Raw genomic sequence first — 12,625 nt, forward strand, 5'->3', positions numbered from 1 at the left:
CTTGGAGAAAAGCTATTCTAAGTGGAACTTTTATATTTTTGGGGGGCTTAATTACTAAATTAGTCTTTGAAGTTTGGGTTAAAAGTTATTTGAGCCTCAAGTTTTTCATAAGTCACAATGTTAGCCCTGATGTTATAAAGATGGCTCATTTAAGCAATTACTGTCACTTTTTATGTTGTTAGTCAAACAGAACTATATAGGTGGGATGTTTTTATAATATGGCAAGAAGAGGTAGCTTGTAGGGCCAAGATATGGCAGAAAGAGATGATTAAGTGGAAAAATTACCATTCCAGTAGATTGTTAGAATGAAAATTTTCGTTAAAATAAAAGAGAAAGGAGCATTGGTTTGCAAAAGAAAAAATAAAAGAGAAAGGAGCTAGTTGGAGAGAGAACAAAGCAAATTGATTCAATAAATGGTGATACTCAAAAATTTTAAAAGTTTCTTCTGTTTTTATTATTTTCTTATATTACATAGCATCAAATGTTGAAGAACTTCTATGCTATTTTTGTCTACATCCCCTTCTGCTATTATTTTTGTCAAAGGAACCTCGACATCATGCTGCTTGTTGCTCTCAATGGCATTCATGCAATAAACTCATGTGACCATGGATTTGATGCAAGAAATAGAAGAGCCAAGATTCCATTTCAGGAACATGTTTGCTGCTAATCTCACTGATAGATGCATGTGTCTTCTTCTGCTGTTGAGAAGCATCATCAACAATATCTATATTGTGGCATCATATAAAGAATATGGTAAGAAAAATGAGAAGATGGATCCATGACAGCTAGAGATGAATAAAGAAGGGCTATTGGATTAGAAGTCTTCTTCCCAAATGACTCCTCAACGGAGTCGAAAATCCTCCATGGGGAGGAGTGGAACTCCTCCCCTTCAGCCCTATTTAAAGGGGAGGGGTCTTCCCTCTTCCTCCCATCAAGAACCGAAGGCCCAATTCGGCGGGGATCACCGGAAATTTCTTCACGGAAGCCCTTTACCATGCCCGCCTGAAATCGATTGCCAGAGCTCAAGGTAAGCCCCATCCGTCCTTTGTCTCTCTTTTCCCCTTCTTCCTATGACATTGGACATCACCGCTGACCGGATTTCGTCGGGAACCGCCAAAAAAAAAAAAAGGTTTGGAAACCTCCCCTGTTTCCCTTGGTTCCGCCCCTCCTCTTTTTGGTTTTTCGGCGCTGGTGGTCACCGCCGACTGTCGGTCTAGGTTCCCTAGGATGCACTACAACAGCTCCGACTGCCGCCAGTCACAGCCGCTCCCGCCATTGCCTCTGATCCGAAGAACAAACGGGACCAAAAAGTCCCCTGTTTTTGCCATAGAAGCCACCGGAAGAAAAGAGGAAGAAGAATAAGAAAAAAAGAAAAAAAAAAAGGGAAAAGAAAATAGAGAGGGAATTTTTCTCTCTTTCCTTTCTCCCTTCTTTGAGTTTGAATACCCACTTTCTCTCACTAGAAGTTGTACTTTCTCTCTCTAAAATTTGCTCTCTCAAGGCCATTTCTCTTTCTTGATGGATTTTTTTCTCTATAAAGTTTTTCTCTCTAGGATTAGTCCAGTGAAGGACTTCTTTTTATTGATCATTGATCTAACTTTAGCAAAGAAGATCCTGATCTGCGACTGTTGGACAGCATGCCGGCACCCTCTTGGCTAGATACAGATATCATTAGACTTGATCATTCATGATTTGTATTGAACTATCTATATACTAATTCCACTATGATTTGATTAAATCATCCTGATTCAATCGATCGGATTATTGGATAGTGTCGTTTGATTAGCTTATTTCTCTCTCCTCCGATATTCTCTCTATATGATTTATGAACCGATCTGTTCCTTTGAAACTGAGTTGATTCCGATGGAAGGTTTTGATTTAAAAATTTTATTTTGATTTAATTATGAATTAGAATTAATGTAAGAATATAATTTTGAGTAATAAGTTTTGAAGAATCCCCTCAAGGTTAATCGATCCGTTCATTTAGTGTTCTATGAGAGTTAAGTAATGAACTGTTTTTTCGAGATATTTCATAATTATTTTGAAAGCATATATTATTCTTTGAATTATGCATAATTTATGAAACTATGTTTTGAACAAAAAGTGAATTAAGAAAATCATGATTTATTGATTTATTATGTAATATGCATGTGTTTAATAAAATTATGACATCTAAATGAAATGAAAGAGCTATAGGAAATAAAGGCATATCTATGATCAAGATCAATTAGGAAAAGAGTAGGATATGTTTAAACAAATGCAAAAGAAGAAGGATATAGGGAAGAGCTACTACACACACCTTGGCCGAAGAATTGCACCTAGGTTTTGAAGGTCTAATGCCATAGTTATGGGATCAGGACATAACAAGAGGAATATATTCTGTAGATTACCAATCTTCATTGATCAACTGTCCAAGTCTATCGTGCAAACAGTACCCTTGCTTATAGCAAGAAAACACCCTAACACTTTTCTGTAATCCCAAACCTATTTACCACAACCCCTGACCCCCAGCCAGAAATCATGGCCATAAAGCTGTCAAATAAGATCCATGATCTTTTGCTATCAGCCCTTTATTCAGAATAGCCCACGAGAAACTAAAGATAACTAGAAAGATAACTAGAAAGAAAAGGAAAATACAGCAGATTGACAACTAAAATTAAATATAAGAGTAGCCTCTAAGTTGCAGCTTTCTGATGTATCATGACATGAACTTGAATCTCCATCAAGAAATTTTGTAGTAGCTTATTACTATAGTATGAACAGATATATCTTCAGTTATTGATCTAACAATGGAAGACTGAAGATTAGGCATAGCTTCTAATGAATGTGCTGCCCTTGAACTAGCTTAAACTAGTGACACAGATGCTTTAGCAGTTGACAATGTTGCTCATAATTCTTGAATGAATGGTACTTTTCCTTGTGAAAACATAATTTTTATATCTTCCTTTGTTACCAAGCATAAGTTATGGCTAAGCTAGTTTGCAGTTGCTCAATCTGATATTCAATACTTGGCTGTGCTTGTCTGGGCCACACTACAAGCTTTGGCAGAGGTTCATATCCATCTAGATGTTCATTGGATGTAGCATGGACAAATGTATAGCTTCACCAGTTCAATGTTACAATAAGTCTGCATATATTCTTTTCACACTTGATGTGGAACTGGAGGCAAAAATGAAACCAGGTTCCCTGAAATTTGGTTGTCAGGCAAGAAAAAGAAATAATTTTTTGGTTTGTAATTATCATGATGACTCTGCAACTTGCAGCTTAAGATATGGCAGTGCAAAGTAACAGACCACCTTGGCATGCTATCGCCCTAACCAATTGAACATATCTACCAGACAGATAAAAATATGTTGCATCCAAAAGACAAGGCAAATGTTAAAAGGTAGATTTTAAAAAAGAGGAGGGTTAGTGGCTCAAAAAGACAATGTTGATTGTCGAACATTATTGTGTGAAAAACCTCCAAACATTGAAAGAGATTATATAATAGTTCAAGGACCAAGTGTTGAAGGTAGTTTATGATAGAAATGACGAGCAAACAAGAAATATTGCATGGAAAAAGGATACACAACTTCACAATGGGAGACATGATGGTTTGAAAGAAACCCAAATAGTTTGAAAACTAACTCTTTATACACAGCATAAATAAAGGGGTCATAAGATGAATTCAAACCAATAGTCACCTTAGTACAATAACGAGGGAAAGTTAGTAGTAACCATTAACTTCAAAAGTTCTTAAAGATACAATGTGAGAAAGGAGGAGCCGTGGGATGTCTAATTTGATGTTTCAAGTAGAACTAAGTAGAAATAAATTCTTGACATTCTAGAACCATGCATATCTTTTGTTGGCTATTAGCACTATTACTTTTCTCTAATTAATGCTCCCTTTGGAAGCAGGAGGTAAGGAAGAATCATAATTCATAGCAAGTCTTGCACAGTAGATTGCGGTTAATGTTGACAATTGAAGACGGGGATAACTAGAGAAGATATATAGTTTGATTGCTATTTGTTGTCCATAAGAGATTTTTCTCAAGATGGTATCATCTAAAAAGTTTGTTGTACCAGTCAATACCATACGGTATGATTATCGAACTAGCATGCAATCTTGTATCATACTAATACTCGGTATGTTTTGCTGTCCTGTATTATACCACATCTCTAAACTATAATAAGATGGTATTGGTATAGGGTCCAATACTGAGATGACGAACGTTGATCCAACGTATGTTGGATATTTAGGTTAGGGGTGGCAATTTAGGCATATACAAGTTGAGTCAAAAATTTGTTAACTAGGTCAAAAATTTGGATCGGAACCTAACCTGTTGGGTAAATAGGTAACCCAATCTGATCCACATAACTCATTTAATAAGCATCTCAAATAAGGTTAAACAGGTTAATGGGTTTTTAATGGATTAAATGGATTCAAACGGGTTAAACAGGTTCAGTGGGTTGGGTTAAATGGGATAGAAGTGGGTTAAGAAGGTTTTAAATGGGTTAAATAGTTCTTAAATAGGTTAGATGGGTTGGGTCATGACCCATATTGCTTGTCTTACAATATGTTTGTATTGGTGGGATTTGAATGCAATTTATTAACCATTCATTTTTGTAATTTTGAGTCATGTTATGTAATTAGCACTCTGAAATTTCACTCTCATTATATCGAACTTATATGTAAACACATTGAACATAATGCTGTGTAGCGATTGCTTACTGTGATCTGTTGCCTTTTCTTTTAAATTTATAATCTGTAAAAGGGAATTTGAAGTACTGAAAGAAGTTCTTCTGATTGTTGTATTATATGGTCCCTAGGACTAGGTTTTGATGTATGAAAGTGATACCATGGTGCTGGTTGATGGGGAGCAAAATGAAACACTGGTGGATGTAGATTTTATCTAGGTTAATCAGAAGGTTTCGGTTGATTGTTGTGATTAGCTTTGCTGGTTACAAGGGCCCAGTGGATAGCAGAATTGTGCAGATGGCAGGTTATGTATGAGTGAAAGGGCTTGGAAGGGGGAAGAGGAAGATGACCAGGGTTAGAAGAAGATGATAGAAAGAGATTAGAATAGAGAGAGAAGTAATAAACAAGCTTCAGAATAATCATTCATCTAGCTTCTCCTCTTTATATCAAAGAAGTAGATCACCTATATTTCTAAGGACTCCTAAAAGGGTCATATCTCTTGAATCTCTCCCAAATCTCACTTAAAAAGAAAAAAGGAAACTAAAAATTCAAAGGTATCTTCAACAATCACCTAAATTTATGGAATGGAAAAGTCATGGCCTTACATCTTGCCAATCTGAGTGAAGCCTTGGTTGAGTTGGATTGGATCATTTGTAAACCTTTCGAAAAATTTGTATGTATTAGGTTGGTTTAAAAATTTAAGTTTGACTTCCAAGTTCCTTGAACTTTCAGTGGATCAACCAAGTCAATAGGAGAAATGAGCTAGTCTTACCTATTTCAATACTTGTGGTCATGTTTCATGTCATACAACTACAATTCAATATGGTATACTTTTACCTACTAAAATTAGTGGTTTCCAAGGTTTCTAGCAACTTTGTTGCAGCCAAGTATGTCTGTCGACCAAATGCTAGCAACATTTAGGGGAGATGACTATTATTATAAGGGGTATAAAGAAGCTAAACATGAGTGAGGTAGCCCTAGCTTGAGCTTGGTCCAAGATGCTATAGGGCTAGCTCAATCTTGACTTGAGCTCATCATAAGCTAGGATATCCCAGCTGAATCTTGGCTTATCTATTAACAAGCTAGCTTGATCATGAATTGGTTGGGCATGTTAATAGTTGACAAATGGGATGCAAAAATAGCATTGGATATTGATGATAGCGTGGATGGAAGAGAAGCTTGATTCCTGTATTAAGTGTTTATTTTTGATGGCCTTCTCTTAATTTTCATTGGTGTTATAGACCGTATGCCTCTTACTGCTGACGTAGTGTTGAGAAGGGAGAGGAAGAAGTGAGACAGCTTGAGCCCCACCACCATTGTTGCAGTGCACCATTGAGGGAAGATAAGAGGGAGGGAAGGAGGAGAAGTCGGGGGGCTTGGCATGATTGGGCCTTGAGGCATGGGGCATTTGGAGTTTAAGGTTAGGCGGTAATTGGGCAAGAGAGCAAGGAAGATGGTAAGAAAAATTTCGAAGTCTTGTAGTGGTATTAAGTTTGGAGAGAGAGCATTTCAGGGCAGCCTCTGAAGCTACGATGAGTGGAGCCACCAAACGGCAATGTCATTATTAATATACTTCGCTTAAGGACAGTTAACTACTCCCATAATCCCATTTTAAATAATATAATCCCACTTATATAGTAAATGAGAGAAAAAAATAAAAGCATACTTCCTAAAATTAGTTTATTTAATAGATTTTCTAAATAATATGAGATATGTTGCCCAGCTAGACAACCCAAGAGCAGGGAAGGTTTCAAAATTTTCAAACAAGTATATACAATTTTACAAAATAATTCAAGTGAAGTGCAGTGAATGTAAAGAGAAATAAATGCAAGATAGAGAGAAAGAGAACCACATACACAAATACAACAAATTTTTATAGTGATTTGGTGCACACTAAGCACCTATGTCCACTCTCCAAGTTGTCCCTTGAGAATTTCATTATATTCCTGCGGAATACAGCAACTTTGTTTTACCAGGCTCACAAACAATCCAATTGGTTTTATCCAGATCAACCAATCAAAACCTTTATAAGTCTTTTTCCTAGGCTCTCAATCTAATTACTAGATTTAGATCAAACCTTTAGCCAAGTTTCAGTCCCTTTGAAACTAGTTATAGAAAATTCAATAAGAAGAAAATTTTACAACACAATAAAAAGCTTCTAGATGAGCTGATGGTTGTCGTTGATGCTTGCTTGGAGAAGATTAGAATGCTTGCTTTCAATGCTCACTCTTTCCTCCTTGAATGTCCTTATAAGAATTAAGAGAAAGTGGTTGAACTCTCTTGAATGCAGTGGATGCTGAAAATAAGCCTCTTTTTGCTTTGAATGCGTTCTCTCTTGTATTCACTTAGTTTCTCTTGCTTTTTAATTAAATTTCATCAAATTTAATTACTTTTGAACCTATTTCTAGTCATTTTTGACCATCAGAGATGAAATATAGCCATTAGAAAAAAATCTGGACGAAAGTGGACCTACTGCAGAACTAGTCGTTAGACCTATCATAAGATCAGGAGTCGACTCGAAGGGTCATGAGTCAACTTGTCGGGGTCCATGAGTTGACTTGTGCCATTCATAAGTGTTCTTTTCGTCAGATCTTTAAAATTCATCTTTCTGTTTCTCCTGAGAGAGTCTGCTTGCTAGATGTGAGTAGACTTGTCCACGTTCAGGAGTTGGCTCGTCAGATCCATGAGTCAACTCTTGTAGGTGTGTCAAAAAAACTACTTTATGTCTCAATAAGAGAGTTGGCTCGAGACTTCCGCAAGTCGACTCACCAGCATGCCAAACCTATGTGCCAATCCCAAAATATGCTAGAGTTGACTCTTTGAGACCAAGAGTTGACTCGACTTCCTCAAACTTGCTTTTCTTATAAGAGCCATCTCCAAACTTGGTTTTTCTTGATTCAAACTCCTTCCAGGAGATCTCAAGGCTTGTCAAAAGAGTTATCATCCTACGTAATCATTCCTAAAGCAAACTTCAAAGACATTAGATCATTTTCATACTCTAATATTTTATAATCATCAAAATCATTTTCTGAGGTCAACAAGATATTTTAATCAGATGGAAAATCACAAACATCGATACTACAGCTGTATGCATCACAAATGTCCAGTAAAGTTATAGTTAATGCTATCGATTAACGTATTTATTTTGATTTGGTTATTTCTCAAGCGGAAAGAAGATAATTGGGCTAATATGAGGACTCATGTTGGCAAGGTTTTCAACCCCATAGAGTGGAGGTGCCTCGATATCTCTACGAAACGAGATGCTCCACTGTCATGTCTCATCTTGGCAGCCGTTTCGATCATGCGTCCCGATAGATATTTTCCGTCTTTCTCCCTTCTTTTATTTATTTCTTTCTCTTTTTTCTTTTTTTCTTTTCTTCATTCTTTTCTTTCTTTTCTTCCTTTTTTCTTATCCCTTTCTTTTTTCCTTTATTTTCTTCTTTCTCTTTCCTTTCTTTCTTTTTTCGTTTCTTCTGCTTGTCATTTCCTTTCTTTCTTTCATTTTTCTTCTTCTTTCATTTTACTTTTTACCTTTCATCTTGCTTTCTTTCTTTCCTCTTTATTCTTCTCTTTGCATATAGATGGATTTCGGAGTCTCGACCTCATCCTGATTCCGTTTTCTTATAGGAACAAGATGAGACGACTAGGATGCCCTCCATCTTGTTGGGGTACAAAACCTTGCATGTAGGCATGTATTTAGTCCAACATCTGTTATATGTTTGGGAGATCTCGGGTACTTATATAGGATCAATAAATCCAAATAACACCTTTCTGGCTAGCTTTTTTGGGTAAGGTCTTAGGTTATTACAATACTTGTAGACTTGTTTGAGCATATGTTTAGTCTCATATTGGTTATGTGCTAAAGAGATCTTGGGTATGTTTATAGGTGCAGTGAGTCCAAATAGCATCTTTTGGTCAGCCTTTTTGATTGAGGTCCAAGGTTGTTTGAAATGGTACCAAAGTAGATTTGGCTCATGGTTGATGTAGATTTGGGAACACTGCAGCATGGGCATTTTGTAGTTGACATAGGCAGATCATGGTTCTTTTGATTGGGTTTAGATTCTTAGCTTCGCGAGGAAACTAGGGCTTAAACTGGGGAGTATGTTAGGATCCATGAAGGCATGTTTTCAATTCTTATCGGTTATATTACTGGTGAAATCTTAGGTACTTATACAAGTCTAATGAACCTAAATAATATCTTCTAGTTAGCTTTTCTGGATGAGATCTTGGGTCGTTACAAATGGTATCAGAGCATAATTAGCCCATGGCCCATATAGGCTAGGGGACATTGCGGCACGGGCCCTATTGAGGCTGACTACAAGCTAATTGTGGTGTTTGTGATTAGATTTGATTAGATTTGGATGGTCTCGCAAAGATATTAAGGCTTAAATGAGGGACGTATGCTAGAACCTATGCAAGCATGTATCTAGTCCTACGGATGTTATGTGCTGAGGTCTTGGATATTTATATAAGGTCAATGAATCCAAATAGTACTCTTTGGCCAGCTTTTTTTGGATGATGTCTTGAGTCATCACAGCTAAGTTTTTAGTTGAATTAGTGCTGCTCTTGGATTGCTTGTTTGTTTCAAAGCTGTAGCTATTATTTACATTTGGCCCTTTGTTGTGGCCTTTTGCTCCAAAATCTGCATAAACAAAATCTTATATTTACAATATTTGCAAAAATAATATCATAAAGTCTTATCGTATAACTAGAATTTTGCATTGCTGTAATGTTTCAAATAAAGGAATGATATTTCAATTACTGAAAAATTCTCAAGTTATTTTCATTTTCATTGGTCAAATGATACTCTAAATTACTGTTGTCTGAAAGAATTCTCTCTGGTAAGTGACTTCTCTGAATTCTGAATTTCTGGCATTAGCCAAAATTTTCCTGAATGAATAATGTGTAGACAAGGCTCCAGGTCCAGAAGATGGAAGAATGAATATATTATACTTCAATGCTACATTTTTTAAGTCCCAATTATATAGACAACATACACTTCAATGCAAAAGATGTTTAACAGTGTACTATAATTTGGAGATAGTAACTAAAACTTACATTTGATAAAATGATGAGTACTAATGATTTTAGCATGTTTTCTATCTTATCTTTTGGAGCCACAACTTGTCTTGAGTTTTTGAGCTGACTTGCCCAAGTAAACTTTAATGTCATTACTGGTCCTGTCTGAAGTTTCCATTTCTTAGACCCTGGTAAAACCCATGGAGACGACAGATTTGATTTCTAAATATTCTTTTAAAATATCTTAAGAAGCTATGCATATCTCTGATAATCTCTGACACGACTCAGACCGCAAATTATGGCCTTTCTAAATTTACCATGTGCTTCTTCTTGTCGAAATTGAAGCTTATCAGGAACCCAAGAGATTCCACAGCATCTGGCTGCATTGCATGTCTCGAGTCAAGACCCTAACCAGCATTTTCTGTAACTTTGTTGTTACTATATAATGATTTGTTGAATGCTACTATATTTTAATGATTAAGATGGTGAACCACAAATATTGCAATATTGTGAGAAGAGATGGTCAAGGTATAGAAGTCCATATACACAAACGTTTCCCACCGAAGTCTCCCAGTTTAGCCTTTGATACGTGTTACTCCAACATAACTTCCATTTTCTATCAGCGAAAATACATAAGTAACATTTTCCCTTTTCTGGGGATATATGGTGTGCGTCAACTTCCTGGCTCAAACCAAGGACTTCTCCAAAGAGAGGAGCATTGCCAACCAGCTGAGATAATTTTTTAAGTTGGCTAAAGCACCATAATGTTGACATTGAATTTTATTCTTGACTGGTTTCTGTCATGTTCTTCTTTCAGCTGCTTCCTTTCAGAGCGACAAAGAACAGCCTCACCGTGTACAGAACTCTCCATTGCCATCAGAGCCAAAGGAAAATCTTCACCAAGCTTCTGTTCTGAAGCTGGAGGCAAGTGTTTATATTGATTCCTGGATTTTTATTGAATTGTATTTGACTTCTTTTTGGTTACAATTGTATTTGACCTTTAGAGTACATATCATAAGCCAGCACAGATGGCTGGCATGAATGTAGAAGGCACTTGTGTTGTCACTGGATGATGATTCTCCATGATCACATGGAAATTTTTAAATTTATTGAAGCAGTCGGAAACTATGATTCTCTTCTTAACATGCTTATATGTATCGTGTACCCATTCTGGTTTCTGGTTTTATTGAGATCAGTGTCTTCATTAGCGTGCTCGTCTGGTCAATTCTGATGACTGATGCAGGAGCAATTTTGCAGGATTCTTCTGAAAATTATGCAAGACAAGCTTCCAAGATTGGCTCAAGTAGTCGCAGGGTGTGTCTATTTTCCTTCTATGCCTTGAATTCTTCCACTCATGTCTAGAATCTCAATCTCATTATGAGTATACTGAGTGCCATGTGCAGGCATTTACAGGATTTATTGTTGAGCATAGTCATGGACTGGCACCCATCCAGTCAACCAAAAGCACCACCCTGGACCAGGTACACTGACAGCTCTCCAATTTTTTTGCAGTAACACAAGCAGGGACCCCTACAATGAGGTGTTACATATATTCCATGGACTGTGGGTTGCACTCTGGTTCCTCTACCACTTTGAACTATTGGTGACATAAAAAAATTGTTATTCCTTTTGTGAATTTTCCTTTTTGCTATTCTTCTGCTACAAATTCTAGCAGCTAAATTCCAGCATTGCTCGTCCGGCACAACAGAACTGGTCCAGCATCTGATCTTTGCAGAGGAATTATACTTAATCAGCTGAACCTAGGTTGCTCAGATGGCTACTTCAAATCGTTATGAAACTATGTTGTTTTGCAGGCTCTTCTGGTTCAAATCCCTCAAAGCCGGTGTCCGGGTTCAAGATGCAGAAAGGCAACCGCTGATCATGAACAGATACTGGTAAATTATCTGCAGTAAAGTGCTTGGTTATGTTGCAACATCCTGATGTTGCATTTTTCTTTCCCTATGTGGATATGTATATGCAAGTGCTCACCAAAAGGAACAAAAGAATGTGAAGTATCCTTCCGTAGAAGAACAGTTCTATCTGCACTTCTTTCCGGTTACAGTGCTGGAACCAAGCATCCTGCATGTTGACGCCGGAGTCTTCTATCACCTGCACGTGGTGGGGGATTAGAAGAAAACGTGGTTTTCAAATCCACCAGCTGTCAAGTTCAGTCAAATGAAGATAAAAACCTAGGAATTTGACAGAAATGTCTGTTTGTCTCCATCTTTTGAGGAAGGAGATTGTGGTTTAAGACTATATTTAGCGGGCTGTCTGAGTAAAATATTCTGATGCAAGTTTGGGATTGGTGATCTTGCTGAGGTCTTCTCTGAAAATATTATAGGCTCTGAAGTCTTAATTCTGTTTGGGTAGGAATCAGATGAGTCGAACCATCTTGTGGCTTTTCTCCACTACTTTAACATCTGTCTCAGCTTGAACAAGAAGGTAGATGGAGGGCCTAGCTGCACTTAAAAGATTTCTGGAAAGCGGTATGATTTCATTTTTGGATTCCATGTGAATTCCATTTATAATTGGTTTCTTTGTTTCTTTATTTTTTAATATATAGTTTCAATTATGATCTCTTGGTAGAAATCTTGTTTGTTTTTGGTGGTGCGTGTGATATGACTATAGATTTATTTTGTTTGGACTCTGTTTGGCAAAGCTTTTGGAACGTTAGAAAGTATTTTCTGATCCTTCAAAATTAATTTTGGATGATATGGTGGTATTTGGTAAAAAATTAAGGTGTTATTTTTAGTTTTGCTAGAAAACTGAAAAGATCTATTTGAGAAAATTCTGTTTTAGAGTTTCTTTCAAAAATACTTTTTAGTCAATGTTAGAAAGCTGTTTTAATTTAAATAAAATTTTTCTGATGGCCAAAATATCTACCAACAAATTTTATAATTATATCTTTATATCATATCATATCATATT

General features: G+C 36.6%; 1 long non-coding RNA gene across 1 annotated transcript; it reads left to right on the forward strand.

The window, feature by feature from the left end:
* Positions 1-492: 492 nt before the first annotated feature.
* Positions 493-12,233, forward strand: LOC114913174 (uncharacterized). Its single transcript, XR_003799217.2, has 4 exons — positions 493-1,027; positions 10,515-10,621; positions 10,955-11,011; positions 11,101-12,233. It is a non-coding gene; the product is annotated as an uncharacterized lncRNA (long non-coding RNA).
* The last annotated feature ends 392 nt before the right edge of the window (positions 12,234-12,625 follow it).

Source organism: Elaeis guineensis, chromosome 7 (assembly GCF_000442705.2).
Source record: "Elaeis guineensis isolate ETL-2024a chromosome 7, EG11, whole genome shotgun sequence".
In the NCBI taxonomy this organism is placed as follows: domain Eukaryota; kingdom Viridiplantae; phylum Streptophyta; class Magnoliopsida; order Arecales; family Arecaceae; genus Elaeis; species Elaeis guineensis.